The sequence below is a fragment of the Amborella trichopoda genome, chromosome 11 (assembly GCF_054954075.1).
Source record: "Amborella trichopoda isolate Santa Cruz 75 chromosome 11, AtrichopodaSantaCruz75HAP2 v2.0, whole genome shotgun sequence".
In the NCBI taxonomy this organism is placed as follows: domain Eukaryota; kingdom Viridiplantae; phylum Streptophyta; class Magnoliopsida; order Amborellales; family Amborellaceae; genus Amborella; species Amborella trichopoda.
In genome coordinates this window covers 38565785-38581529 of record NC_142346.1, presented here as the reverse complement: position 1 = coordinate 38581529, position 15745 = coordinate 38565785, and the positions used below count along the sequence as shown (strand labels likewise).

Here is a 15745-nt window from a genome sequence, read left to right as displayed (position 1 = left end):
TAATTGTTTGGTAACAAGTGAAATACCTAGAAAATAATAAATTTAACTCTTTCAATAATATATGTGTTCTATTTTGTGAGTCTCTTATATATATATATATATAGATATGTCAAACTTAGATGCTTACAAGTGTGCAAAATCCCTTTGAAATGAGAATCTTGTGACAACCCTTTTAACATGACCTTCAACATGCTTATCCCATGAGTATCAACATGATTTTCGTCTTAATTGTTGTGTATAAAACTCTACATTATTATGCAATAGTATTTTAAATATGTGTCATATATTTTAAATATTAAAGCTTTGAGACATTGGAGTAGACTGAAGAAGGGGTAAGTATTTAACATATTTATTTTGATGATTCTAAAAATAAGTTATATATTTAGTTATTTTTCAATGCTTTAATTCAATGTCTTAAAAAAGTGCGATGAGTTTAAACAATTATTGTGACTAATGTGTGCTACCTTGTTTGTCATTACGAAGATAAACAAACGATATGAATTAATTATTAAACTTGATATACTAAAAGAAGTACAACTTATGATATCCATAATTATGTATAAATATCATGATCTATAGAAAAGAATTAGAAAATAAAAATAGAAAAAATATTTATCACATCAAAGAGATGAAGCTGTTGGGTTACAAACCTTGAAGTATGAAAGCTCGGTTACAAACCTTGAAGCATAAAAGCACTATCAGGATAATGGCAAGAATTGCTCCTCTGCCAAAAACTAAAAAGTAAGGTCCAGTGCAAAACAAAAATCTGTTTTAGATTTTTTTTTTTTTTTTTCGATTCATGATCACTCTAAATTAGACTATAAAGTTATTTGGATCTAAAATCCATCTTTAAGAAAAATTTTGAGGGGGAACAGATGCAAATCGATACCTCAATTGACTCATCAAAACCATATCCCTAAAAAATGTATATGTATTTAATAGAATATATAAATCAATTCAATAAATCATATTCACTTTTCAATCTCTTGTATTATTTATAATGATTTATTTTAAAAATATTAAGAAATAACCAAATTATAGCATCAAAAAATATAGAGATAAAAGATTATTACTATACTAAAAATAAATGGGTGTGGTTTGTATAGAGCCGAGGCTCTAAAAAATCAAAATAGATCCTACCTTCAAATAGCATCAAAAAATGTATGGTTTCAATGTTGAGAATATTTGTGATAGCCTTAAAATATACATCTCTAATTATAAAATTTAAAGCTTAAAAAAGAGTGTAGACTAGGTAGATCTATGAAAACTTGAAAGTATTGAAAATTAATGGTCAAAAAATGCATACAATATGCTCTATTTCCAAATCTTGAAATCCATTTTTCTCTCATATCCATGTATCTTGATGTCGAGATGATCAATTTGAAGATATTTGGGCATCAAAACAACCTCATCTAGTGAAATTTTTGAGGTGCACTTTAATTTGATTGTTTAGAGCCTCGGCTCTATATAAACTTTTTCATAATAAATTGACATTTATTTTAATTGTTGTATTGTATTGTGTTATATTATAGGGAAATTATGTCTCCACCATTTTATTTGACCATTATAACATGATGGTTAAAAAATATACTATATTTATACGGAGGTACTTGTCTCCTGATTTTTCACTTTGTTTCCAACTTTTCCCTTGGATCGCCTTAAACTTAAAAAAAATAAGGTCTAAATAAAAATATCGAACAGCCTTAAACCTTAAGAAAATGAGGTCCAAATGCAATCCAATGTTAGAAATATCAGACGGCCTTATGGTTTACAAAAATGAACCCTAAATGCAGTCTGATGTTAGAAACATCAGACCGCTTTAAACATTTTTTAAAAAAATAGGTCTAAATAAACATGGAACCACCTTAAACCTTTAAAAAATTAGGCCTAAATGCGGTTTGATGTTAGAAACATCGGATCCGAGGAAATTTGTCAAAAATAAATTTTTTTTTTTGAGGAACCGTCCCTCATAGCAATAACGGCCTATTAGGGGCATTTTTGTTATAACGGTTTAAAAAACTGGTACCGATGTAAATTTCCCTATATTATACTATATATAACCTATTATAATGTGATATTATTAAATGACAAATATTATGCTAATTACTATATAATGCTTCTTTTAATCGTATCTTATTATTATGATTGTTATATACAATGTCTTATAATTATTCTAATAAATATATTACTATATGATTATTATATTATACTAAATATTTAAATATCATTATCATTGTGATTAATATTTATGGCATATTTCTAATTTTATTATTAATATTAAAAAATAATCACATACAATTTATATTTTACATTCAAGTCTCACTTTCTTTTTTCGCCAAGTTGTTCAAGTTCTGCTTTTTGGTAGTGCAAATTGTATTTTAATTTTATGTAATTTTATAAGCATCACATTAAGTCCAAATTATGGGAACTCAACTTTCTCACCATCTCACATTTGTACAAGAGACCAACAAATTATTTTTAAAATATAAATTGACTAAAATACCTCTAATTTTTAAAATTTTGTTAGAGTACGTTGGTCTTTTATTTAAATTAATTGTAGAGAAATTATCAAAAATATACTTTTATTTTCGTCTAATGCCTAATTGAAAAATAACCCTCAACTTTTATAAACTTCGTACATATCCTTTTTCCATCTTTACCAGATAATTTGATTTTGACAAGGAGTTTCCGCTCAAAACCCAACCTGAAAATTAGTGTATATTCCTTTTTTTTAGTCTTTATCACCTAATTTGATTTTGAGAAAGAGTTTCTTCTCTTATATGGCTCACCAAACTACTGAATCAAAGTTTTGACAACCCATTGCTCACTAAACTACTCCGACGTTTTGACAACCCATTGCTCACTAAACTACTCCGACGAGGTTTTGACTACTAATGAGCAGACAAAATATCACATGAGGAAGAAAGAGACACGGGAGACTGTCTATGGCGAGAATAACATAAGCGAGGAAATAGACATAGGAAACTTGGGAAGAATCCAAATTGGAAAATAATTGTCTAACCAAAATGTTATAATATTATCATCTGAAAACGGCTATCTTGAGTCGGTTTTTATTTATCCAAACTGCTACTTCCACTTTTACTGGATATTCATGTCGACAAAATCACTCAGGCTGAACTCAACCCAAAGAAGCAGCGACAAAAGCACCCCAGGCTGAACTCAACCGAATGAAGCACCCAGGCTGAATTCAACCGAATGAAGCAGAGTAGAAGATTAAAAAGATACAGGAATTATAATTGTCATGAGTCTCTTCTTCACTTTTTGAATTTTCAAGATTCGATTCATTGTAATACCGGGTTGGTCATTTATATATTTTTTAAACACTAAAGTATTTTGTAGTTGGGTTCTTTCCTCAAATATTATTTAGCTGTTGATTGATTTGACCAAAAGTTAAATTCTTTACTAGTAATAATTTCATCCTAGTTTTTGAAAGTTTTAGATGCATTGATATTGCTTTGTAAACGCGCTTGTGAATATGTTTATTTTGATTTGATCCTCTATAGAGATTGATAATTTTAAAGTTGTTTTGATTTGATCCTCTATAGAGATTGATAATTTAAAAGTTGTGAAAAAGCAAAATGCATTTTTTAGTTGTGTATTGTGTATTTTAACGAGATATATTGGTGTACTACAGTTTTTTTTTACATGATTTAGATGTATTCAGCAAAGATTGGTGAATATATTTTGCCCTAATTACATTTGTATTTTCTTTTGTTTGGATTTTTTAAAATATACCAAATTTAGGTTTTTTTTAAGGAAAAATTACAAATAACCCCAACACTAGACTTTCTAGGTAAATTAACCCCAAACAAACTTTTTTCTCATTCTTTTACCCAAAAACAAAAAAGTCTAAACTACTCTCCCTTACTTTTATCCACACACCTTTCTCCTCTTTCCCATGAAAAGGAGGTCCAGCGTATTCTTAGGGCTGTCCTATAGTGTAATGTCAGTCTAGCAAATAACAGTGGCGATCTGTACAAGTCCATAGAACAAAAAGGGGTCCAACGATCAGAGAGGCGCTTCAACATTTGTAGCAAGGGTTCCTGTAGTTGAAAAGTGAAGTCCGGCACTCATTTTTCTGAAATAAGAGGTCCGGCAATTCAAAGTTTGGTCTTGCATAAATGCAGAGGTTCGACAATTCGGTGGTGTGGTCAAAACATTGCTACTCGGGTCTGACAGTCCACGTCAAATCCGGCGAAAATGATTTCTTATGTACAAAAATGGCATTTTCGTCTAAAAAAATAAACTTTTTTACTTGGAAAGGTAGTTGCTAGGGAAGTACATTTTAGGGGAAAAAATGTGAAAAAGTTTGGTTAGGGGTAAAGTGCATAGAAAGTCTAGTCTTGGGGGTTATTTGTAATTTTTTATTTTTTTAAATCCATATTTAGTTTTTTAATTTTTTTTAACTTTTTAAAGATGTTTTAGGTTTGAATTTCCTTTTAATACATTTTTTTTTTCCAAATTTTTTAATTTTTTATATTTTTTTAGAAACTTTCAAGGTGGACTCAAAAATCGATTGTATAACTCAGCTTAGACAAGGAGTGAGTTACCAAAGCAAAGAGTGTTTATCTACACCGAGATATAATAGAAATTTAACACTTACCTACTTCCTTTGGTTTAATTTCAAAATGTTGTAAAAAGTCACATGATTTTAATTTTTTAGATCGGATATTGGTAACTTAGTTTTCCAGCCACCATTGCCATGTAGCTGTAGTTTAGTGGTAAGAATTCTACATTGTGGTGGAGAATGGCCTAAGGTCTAGACAATAGTACTGTCGAGCCCCATGATGAGGTCTCTGACTCCATTCTCATCAAGGGAATGGGCTCAAATTTTAAAATCTGTCAAAGTGTTATTAAATAATTGTATTATTAAATAACTATTCTTTGATAAAAAAAGTTATATTTTATGTTTTTAAACATAAAGATCTTTCCCTTTAGGATCTATCAAAGTGTTAGTAAATAATTATTCTATCAAAATGTTATTAAATAATTATTCATTGATAAAAAAAGTTATATTTTATGTTTTTAAACATAAAGATCTTTCCCTTGGAAAATATGATGGTACATATGCAATCTTGAGATGTTATTTATATTTTTATATTTAAAATTTAGGATCTATCAAAGTGTTATTAAATAATTATTTTTTGATAAAAAAAGTTATATTTTATGTTTTTAAACATGAAGATCTTTCCCTTGGAAGATATGATGGTTCATATGCAATCTTGAGATGTTATTTATTTCAGATTCCTACATAGTGCGAGTCAATTTATTTTTCCTTGAGGTTTGTTCTTGCGTTCTAGAGATTATATCCCAAAATTTAGGATGGGATGACTATTTTCAAAAAAAAGACAATTGAGTTTGGTTTTTGTTATACTTTGATCTCCCCGTCCAAATATTTGACAGTCTTTGTTCAATCTTCTTGAAACATTATTTTTTTTAAGTGCAAAGAGAGCGTAAGTTGGATAATTTTCTTATTGATTTTAGTCATTGTGTAAAAAGTTTTAATCAGCAAAATTGAAACATTATTATTTTTAAGTGCAAAGAGAGTGAAAGTTGGATAATTTTCTTATTGATTTTAGTCCTTGTGTAAAAAGTTTCCATCAACAAAATTTGGGATATTAAAATTGTTTCAAGATTGGGTTTTATCCGAGTGAATAAATGAATAATATACTCCCACCGGAGTATGAAATCTTTTGGCTTTTGAGATAATTATTCATTTTATTGTGCTTGCATTTTATTATTCGTTTTATTGCTCTTCTTTCGAGATTCTTGTGCATTTTATTGTTCTCGTTTAGATCAAGTTGAACTAGTTGCTGGCCGGATATTTAAAGGCACACTGTAAATTCGATCAGATAATGTTGTTCTGGTTCAGGAAAATGGAAACACTTACAATGGCTTGAGAATATGTTTGCACCTTTAATTATCAAATTTAAAGCTATGAAGCTGGTACGGATCAAGCAAATCTATAAAAATAAGCGATATCTTGAAAATAAATAATAATGCATACAAGATGCACTGTTTTTAATATTTGAAATTATTTTTCTTTTCCTATTAAAGCATATAGAGGTCGTTATGATCAATTTGAAGGCATGCCAATATTGTGATAACCTTTTCATATCATTTTTTTATATGCATCTCACTTTTGTAGTATAAGTTTACACCATCTATTTTAGTTAGTCGGTGTAAATTTGACACTTAATTAGTCATTGTAAATTTGACACCGTCTTAAAAGACATCAAATCTATAACACCCGATTAAAATGGATAGTGCAAAACACCACAACATTACTTTAGTATATATAATCGGTATAAATTCAAAACGAGTTTCAACAAACAAAATATCAATAATGTATATTAGCCCGATAGATTAGTCTCTAAAATCAATCTTATAAAAAATTAGTTGGAAAGAAAAAAAATGCACTAACTCCACATGACCATATCATATCATGAAGCCCAAAAAACAATCTCTCACTCTCTCTCGCATTCTCACACCATGATTCTTTCATCTCTTTCTCTCTCTATTTCTACTTTTGTGACAAAACCACCATGATAGCCCAACACTAATAATAATATCAAGATTTGTATAACCCAATAAAAAAAATGGTTTTTTTGGATAAATTGAATCAAAATCGATTTACATCTTTTATTAATCAATCCATTGAACAATTGTATCTTTTCGGATTGACCATGTGTCCTTATCGTACGGCTGAAAGACATATATGTTGTTAACCAACTTTAACGTGAAGCGCAGAAGTCCCTCCTCTTCTTCCCTTGGTTTCTCTCCATCAACATTTTCTTTCTCATCATTCGTATTTCTTTCTGGAAACTCTTTTCTCACCCTTTCTCTGTCTCCCAAGTTTCTCTCCATCAACATTTTCTTTCTCATCATTCATATTTCTTTCTGGAAACTCTTTTCTCACCCTTTCTCTGTCTCCCAAGTTTCTCTCCATCAACATTTTCTTTCTCATCATTCATATTTCTTTCTGGAAACTCTTTTCTCACCCTTTCTCTTCTTTCTGGAAACTCTTTTCTCACCCTTTCTCTGTCTCCCAAGTTTCTCTCCATCAACATTTTCTTTCTCATCATTCATATTTCTTTCTAGAAACTCTTTTCTCACCCTCTCTCTGTCTCCCAAGTTTACTTCTCTCATTGTTCATCTTTCTTCTTTAAAACTCTTTTCTCATCCTTTCTCTCTCATCCAAGTCTACTGAAAAAGATTTCCTTTGTGATTCCTCCACTCTCTCTCCCAAATTTATGCGCTTTTCTCCCTCTGCTTCATCCTTCACCTCTTCTCTCTCTTCCAAATTGCAGTCTCCATCTTTCGTTTCTTGTTCATCTTATTGGTTTTTTAGTTCCCAAACCTGTAAAATCAATAAATAAAAGGAAAAAACATTTTTAGATGCTTTCTTAAAAATAACAAGAGCTTATCAGTCAAAAGAATGAAATAGAAAGATCAGAAACCTTACTGGTTTGTTTCTCTAACAAGGACTTCGAATGATCCTTTCTCTCATAAGACGATTTATATAATGACGCAATACTTGGAACCAATTATTCTAGTAATAAATCTCATCAAAGATTTATATCACGCGAATATTAGCATTTAATATTTTTTCAAGAAATATTCACCTAAAAAGCATTTCAAGAAACCTTACAAAATGGATTTTCAATTTCAAGAAACCTAAAAAATAGGCTGTTTCAATGGAATAGAATAAGACTGGTCAACTATTTATTTCATGCTAATATTATCATTCAGCATTTTTTCAACAAATATTCAACCAAAAACATTTCAACAAACCTTAAAAATACGGATTTTCAATTTCAAGAATCCTTAAAATAGGTTGTTTCAATGGAAAGGGACACGGATATTTAGGTAAGATAGGGCCAATAAGATGATGGAAAAGAATACAAGTGGCCCATTAAGTGGTTCTAAATCTAAAAAATTCATGATAACGTTTTCCTTACTAGAGCTCAATTTAAAATTTAATACTAAAATTAATGCCCATTTTGCATATTAATATTTTTTAAAGATGAATAAACGATTACCTTAGGAATATAGGCAAGGGATAAGTCCATTGTTTGAAATTGTAAGAACTTATAAATTATATTTCAGTCCTCGTATTTTCTTATTACTGGAAATTAATTTTTCTTTTAAATTGGCATAAAGTATCTCTCTTTAAATTATATTTAGTGGCAGTAAAATAAATCCGAAACCACTTTAAATATATAATTTTCACTTGAAGATGGAAATGTAAAAAACAATCAACAAAATCAGGTAGTTTACATAATAATCCTAGGCATCTAATCTCAACGTCTATTGAATAGAGGATTGATATCCCATTAATCAGTTAACGGCATAGAATTTTTTATTGATTCTTATCTGCTTAAAACAAAATCATCATATAAATTGTTGATAAGATTTACTACATGAATAGTTCGTTCCAAATATTGTGTCATAATATAAATCTTCTTGTAAGAGGAGGGAGATATCTGAAACCTTTGGTAGAGAGGGAGAAGAATTTTTAGATTCTGTAGAGAAGTAAGCAGCAATGTATATCATCTATCTGCTTGTTCTCTTGTCTGGGCTGGGCGGTGTAGCCCAAACTAAATATGTAGATTCTTGTATGGACTAATGTTGGGGATCAGGATGTTGGTTGCCAAAAATCAGTCGATTTGGGTCAGTTTGGGCTTGGATAACACTAAGAGTGTCACTTGTACGACACTAGTAGTGTCTATCAGACCAAACCTGCCCAAAATCGTAAAATTCCAGTTGTAGGGGGATCTACGAGCTTTTGTTATGCTGCCTGGCAAAATTTGGGTCAAAACGAGGTGTTTAGCTATTTTTAATGATTTTTTTTACTAAAATAGGGTATTCAGCAGGATTTTAGATCACATGGCAGGCAGTATGGACTGTGGTGGTCTATGATCTGGGAGTTTATTAGGATAGTGTGGTCCTAACGGTTCAAGAATATCACAAAATTTGCCATTTTTAAAAATGGGGTGTCTACAGTTACCCCTCTTTGGTAATCCTTGTCCTTCGAGGGACAAGTGAGTGGCAAAGAAATAGACATGCTTTGGCACTCCCTGTTTTTCAAGGGGCATGTAAGTGGCAAAGATAATATAGACATTTAAATTTCATCCTGACGTTTCGTGATCAGATGGCACACCAACTATCCCTCCATGACATTACGCTCTACACTCACTCACCTAGGGCATTTTCATCCTAGGGCTTTTGGTATGAGATGCTAGTGAGTAACACAAGGTTGAAACTCGTTGGATTTTCTAGCTATGCTACTTAACTTCAGGGATTTTCACAATTTTAAATTATTAAACTTGGCATTTTCTTTTATTCCTTAGAGCTTTTTTACGTACATGGAAATGCATTTCCTAGAGAGATTCAAAAACTGAGAAATGTCCATCCTGTAAGTTTATGGCAGAACTCAAGTCCATACCATCCAAAAGAATGCAGGTATCCATGAGGGTATGCTTGCTCCCTAAGGTGAAAATACAAATTAGGAGGATTTGTTAAATATGGAATCTTGAAAATTAATTTTAAACAATGGATGACCAAACTTTGAAAGGAATTTGTAGGGAGACTGGGACCAGCTAGCATTGGTGGTGTGGTTCGAAATTCAAATGGTGAAGTGATTTTCGCTTATTGGGGACCTTATGGCTTGGCTTTAGGAAGTAAGGCAAAATTATTTGTGGTTTTACAAGGGTGTAAGCTTATTCAAGAGAGGTGTGTTGATTATTGTTGTATGATCGAGGGTGATTCTCTCAGTGTAATAAATTGGAGCAGCAACGTGTGTAGGCCTCCATAGAGTATTTGACTGGAGATTATGGATATTTTGTAGGAATAAGGAGGTAATAAATTGGTGCAGCAATGTGTGAGGCCTTCATGGAGCTTGAGATTTATTTGGCTGGAGATTATGGATATTTTGTAAGAATAATGAGGTAATTTTTTAGTCATGTATACAGGGAGGCCAATGAAGTAGTTGATAGTTCGACTAAAAGCTTGAGATGTATTTGGCTGGAGATTATGGATATTTTGTAGCAATCTTTTATTTTTATTTTTTTGAACCATAGAAGAAGCGGCTTTGACATTGAAGAGTCCAAAGATTTTGGTGGGGGGACCTAAGAGAGTTGATTACACAAAGAAAACATGTTAATTCCTTTGGGTGCTTCTCTCTCGTCCATTCCTCTCTCTCTCTCTCTAAATTATTCATGGCTTTATCAGTTGTGTTCTTCTCCCTCTCTCTAAATTCATGCTCTCTCATTCTCTCAAATCAAGATTGTACACTACTCTCTCTCTCTCTCTCTAAGCAAATTTGAATCAACGTGGAGTCCCTCATTCTCTCTCAAATCAAGATCGTGCCCTACTCTCTCTCTCTAAACAAATTTGGATCAGTGTGGAGTCTCATTCTCTCTCAACTAAGATCGTGCTTTACCTTTTCTCTATGTTAACATCAGCCAAGATCCGTGCCTCACCTTCTCTCTCTTCGTGCAACAGTAAAAATAGAATCACAATGATGTTGCTTCCCCCTTCTCTCAATGGCATAGAGTCAAAAGGCTGATGGCTTTGTGTGGGGATTTTGGTGATGGAGATAGTCAGGAGGATGGATTTGTGGCACCCATGGTATCAGTTCGATTCGATATGTCTAGAGGATTACTTTCGAATGACATTTTTGGTTTGAGTGATTGGGCCAAAAGGCTTTGGGGTCTATCTTATGCTTCGAAGGTTAAAGTTTTGGGGAATAATAAGATTGTCTTTCATCGGCATGCTAAAGGGGATGCTAGTAGGGATTTAGAAAATCGATTTGTCAAAATTCGAGATAAGTGCTTATCCTTAGGTCTATGGAAACCTTTTTCCTATCTCTCTTATATACCCAAGGAAAGTTGGTGGAATTATTAGGTATTCCACTCCATGCTTAGTCGATGGATACCTGTCAAATGGTGGCTAATTGCTATGGTGAGTTATGTGACATGGATAAGGCTTCTTTTTAGGGAGTTGACCTGAGTTTTATGAGGTTCTATATTTGGAGGTGGAAGGAGGCCTCTATTGACTTTTGGTGGGCCAGGAATCTTTCTCTATAAAAATCTCTATAGATGTTAAAAATGCCTGCCCTCAACCAACGGTGATTAAGACTGCTGGGGATCTCCTCAGGGACAATGGGGGATGGCAAGAGGTTCCTCGTCATCCAAATGTGAAGATGACTCTAGATCTAGGTTTTTTGACGAACCAGTCTAGGACTTTATCGAGGAGGACTCAGTGCCGTAATTATAGGACAACGATAAAAGGATTTTGAAATTTGAAAATTTCAAAACGCTGAATCCCAATGGGTCATTTCACGGATTGCCCGTCGTTCGTGGTGCCAACGGTTAGAGATAATCGTGTGAGTGCATACGGTAACGTAGTCCATGAGGCCTCACCAATTCACTTATCGGAAGGAGATATGCATGACGGTGGCATATCTCGGATGAATATCGATGCACTAACCTCGAGGAAGGCAGTGGTTGACGTGGAGGCCTCCCCAACTTTTTCGCTAGTGGCATCGATTTGGGGAACGGCCTTCCATTCTTCCCTTGATCTCCTCCAGGCTAAAAATGAAAAGTCTGCTGCTATTGAGAGGAAGACCTAAAACTTCAGTAGATTTCTGTGGTTTGCTGCTGCTCTTGTTGTGGCAAGCCAGACACATTGTTTGGTGTTAGCTCATAACCTAGTTTTGCTTTCGGTGGCTAAGATGTTTCCTTTGTTTCATCGTCGAGCTATTAGGAAGCTTCGTAAGCTTGGTTCCTCTACCAGGCATGGTTTGGATCCTCCTATGGTTGAACATTTGGCTTTGATGTTGCTTGAGGAAGAGGATGTTCAGTTGGACCTAGAGGAAGGGGAGATTATTCCTAAGGAGATGGAACAAGAGGTTCAAGCTGTTATTGCTGATGAGCGTATTGAGCTTGAGATTCAATCTTCTGAGTTTGCTTTGGTGGAGGTGGATGCTTCTAGCCTTCTCAATGTCATCCGGCATGAGGATAGGCCTTTGTTGCATTATTTTTCTGCTACTATCCCTGCTGATGAAACCCTTTCGTCAAAGGTTTTAGAGGCAGAGGCAGACTCTGTGTTGAAATCCCAGAGTCAGCCTCTGCATGGTCTCAAATTGTGGAATGGATTATAATGTTCCTATTGGAGCAATCTTTAAGGAGATTCTTGCAAAGAAGGAGGGTAAACTCGGTGCTGTGAACAAGAAGGACGTGGTGGATGTGGGTAGTACTCCTACTACATGGGGTAAATCGAAAGCCAAAGGAAAATCTCTAGAGAGCACGAGGTCTTCGGCGAGGCTGCATGCTCGGGGAATTTCGTATGTAAACCAGGCCGCGATAGGCATTGTAATCTTTAATGAATAGGTCATTGAAGTCAATTCGGGACTGTCTTTGGATGATGATGAGGACTTGGACGATGTAGCTCGAGCTAGGACGGCCCAGGTTCCTCCTCTGCTAATCATTTTCAATGAATATTATTTCTTGAAATGTTCAAGGTTTGGGTGACCTCAATCGCAAATAAGATGTTTTGTTTCTGGTTTCTCTCTTTAAGCATATTGTTCTTATCCTGCAGGAGACTAAACTTCCTAGTCCCACAGTTGTGAGTGCTAGGGAAGTTTGGGGTCCTGAGTATGTAGATTTTTTGGGTATTGACTCAGTGGGGGCTTCTAAGGGCTTATGGTTTCTATGGGACCCTAATATTCTAAAGTCTTTTTTTTCTCTTGTTAAAGAAAATTTTGGTTTTGATGGACCTGACTCTAATTTTCGTTGGGGTTTATTGAATGCTTATGGTCCTCAAGTTTTGGCTCAAAAGCAAATTTTAATTAATGAGATGTTTGATTTTCTTACTAGTTTCAATCATCTGATTTGTTTGGGGGGTGGGGGTGGGGGTGGGTGTGGGGGTGAGGATGGGGGTGGGGGGACTTTAATTTTATCACATGGCCCGATGAAAGTAGTTATGGTGGACCGATCATGACAGTAATGAATCTTTTTAATAGATTTATCAAGACACATGCTTTGATAGATTTACCAATTTCTGGCGCAATTTTTATTTGGTCTAATGGTAGCTCGTTAAACTCATCGATGTCTAAGCTAGACAAATTTCTGGTGTCTGGGGAATGATCTGAATTTTTCTCCCTAGCTTCGATCAAGGCTTTACCCAAGCTCTCCTCTAATCACACTCCCACTCTTCTGTGTACTAAAGTTCTTCCTGTAGGTCCTAAACCTTTTAGGTTTGAGGCTAATTGGTTGGCCGAGAAGGAAGCATCCGACCTTTCAAAAGTGCCTAGGAAAATTCAATTTCTATTGATTCTATGGACTTTCAACTTCACCAAAAACTCTTAAGTGTGAAACATAAACTCATTGCTTGGAAGACAGATAGAGGAGTTAATGTGAAAAAGAAAATTGAGGAGGTGCTCAACTGTTTAATAGAGGTGGACTCTAAGGTCCAAAATTTTGGAGTTCTGTCTAAAGAATTGGTTTTAGTTAGGAGCTCCAAAACTAATGAGCTTCATGAACTCTATAGGATAGAAGAGATGTATTGGAAGCAAAGATCCAGGGTCAAATGGCTTAAAGAAGGGGATTTAAATACCAAATTCTTCCATACCACTGCTAATGCTTGGAGACGTTAGAATGATGTTTCTGGGCTTATTATTAATGGAATTAACTCTGATGATGAAGATGGAATATCTAATGCGGTCATCAGTCACTTCAAAAAAGCTTTCACCACTGAGGTAATGGTCACATCCCAGTTATCTAGAGTGGGTTTTAGATGTCTTTTGGCTGATTCATTAGTACTGCTAGAGAGGGACGTTTCTTTGGAAGAATTTAAAAAAGCAGTTTTTGGGCTTCCTAGGGATAAGGCTCCTGGACCTGATGGTTTTCCACTTCTCTTTTTCCACAAATTCTGGAATTTGGCCTTGTCGAAATTGCTGAAAATGGTGTGCGGTTTTTTGCATAGTGATGAACTTTTCAAAGGTGTTAACTCCACTTTTATCGCTCTTATCCCCAAAAAGTATGTTATTGGGAGCCTTAGTGATATGAAATCCATTAGCCTTCTCTCGAGCTTTTACAAAATTATCGCTAAGATCCTAGTTAAAAGACTTAAAAATTTTACCGAAGGTTATCATTGGGCCCCAGTCTGCTTACATCAAGGATAGGATGATTACCGATAGTGTTTTGGTTTCACAAAAGTGCATTTATTCAAGATCTCTAAGTGGTAGTGCAGGGGTCGTAATCAAATTGAACATAGAAAAAGCTTATGATAGGGTTGAATGGAATATCCTTCTTGAAATTATGAAGAATATAGGATTTGGTGATAAATGGAGAAGTTGGATATGGGTACTTATCTTCTGCACATTTTTCTATTCTTTGTAAAGAATGCCCTTCTGATTTCTTTGAAGCTTCGTGTGGTCTTCGCCAAGGTGATCCATTGTCCCCCTTCCTGTACACCATTTATGCTTTGTGCTTTAGTCGTTTTGTTTGAAATGTTGAAGCAAAATGGCACTTTAGAGGATTTCTTATGCCTAATAATGGTCTGTATGTATCACACTTACAATACGCTGATGATACATTGTTTTTTTGTGAGGCTAATTGTGACCAAATTGAAAATATTGCTACTTTCTTACAATGCTGTGAAGCGACTTTGGGGCTTAAGGTTAATTTTGAAAAATCTACAGCAATTGGTATTAATTGTGATAACTCTTTGATCTGTGATATTGCAGGGGTGCTGAGATGTAAGGTGGAAGTTTTCCCTATTTTGTATTTAGGGAGGCCAATTTCAGATGGACGTCTACCTATGGCCATTTGGGATAAAGTGATTCAAAGGATACAAGTTAAGCTTGATTTGTGGAAGTATAAATATCTCTCTTTGGGTGGGAGGATTACCTTAATTAAAGCTTGCTTATCAAATTTTCCAATCTATCAAATGTCTTTACTACCGATTCCTCCTCGGGTTGCCAAGAAAATTGAAGCGTTGATGTGAAACTTCCTTTCGGGATCTTTTGATAATTCCAAAAATTACCACCTTCTTCGTTGTGACAGGGTGTGTACTCCTAGAAGGAAGGTGGTTTTGGTATAAGGAAAATCAGATTGATTAATCATGCTTTGTTGTGTAAATGGTGGTAGAGAAGCTTAAAACTTTAAAGACCAGCTATGGTATCAAGCTATTGCTGCTAAATATAGAGAAAATAGATTTCATATGAGGGCTGGACTAAGAAATGGTATAAAGGGGATGTATTATTACTGGAGATCTATTAACTCATGTAAACCTTTGATATATAGGGATATTAAGTGGAATCTTGGGGATGGTTGTAATATTTTCTTTTGGTATCATAAATGGTTAGGTGATTCCCCTCTGAAATATGTTTTCCCTTTGGTTTTTCAGCAAATGGATCATCTCGATGCCAATATTTCTGATATTTTTGAAATCAATGGTAACCAGGTTGTCTGGAATATTGTCCTCCCCTATAATAGAATTTCGGATCAAGTTTTTCATGAATTTGTTCGTCTGTTAGCGCTTCTGCAAGAGGTACATATTCCGCAGAACGCAGTTGATGAGGTTGTCTGGGAGCTTACTTCAGATGGATTATTTTCGATGAAGTCTATGTATAATTTGATTTTCCATGATCATTGGAGGTGGTCTATGTCAGAAATTGCTGCTGTTTGGAAATGGCCCATACCACTTAAGATTCAAG

At 34.2% G+C, this 15745-nt stretch overlaps 1 long non-coding RNA gene across 1 annotated transcript; it reads left to right on the top strand.

The window, feature by feature from the left end:
- The first annotated feature begins 274 nt into the window (after positions 1–274).
- Positions 275–3594, top strand: LOC148779899 (uncharacterized). Its single transcript, XR_016044169.1, has 2 exons — positions 275–332; positions 3133–3594. It is a non-coding gene; the product is annotated as an uncharacterized LOC148779899 (long non-coding RNA).
- The last annotated feature ends 12151 nt before the right edge of the window (positions 3595–15745 follow it).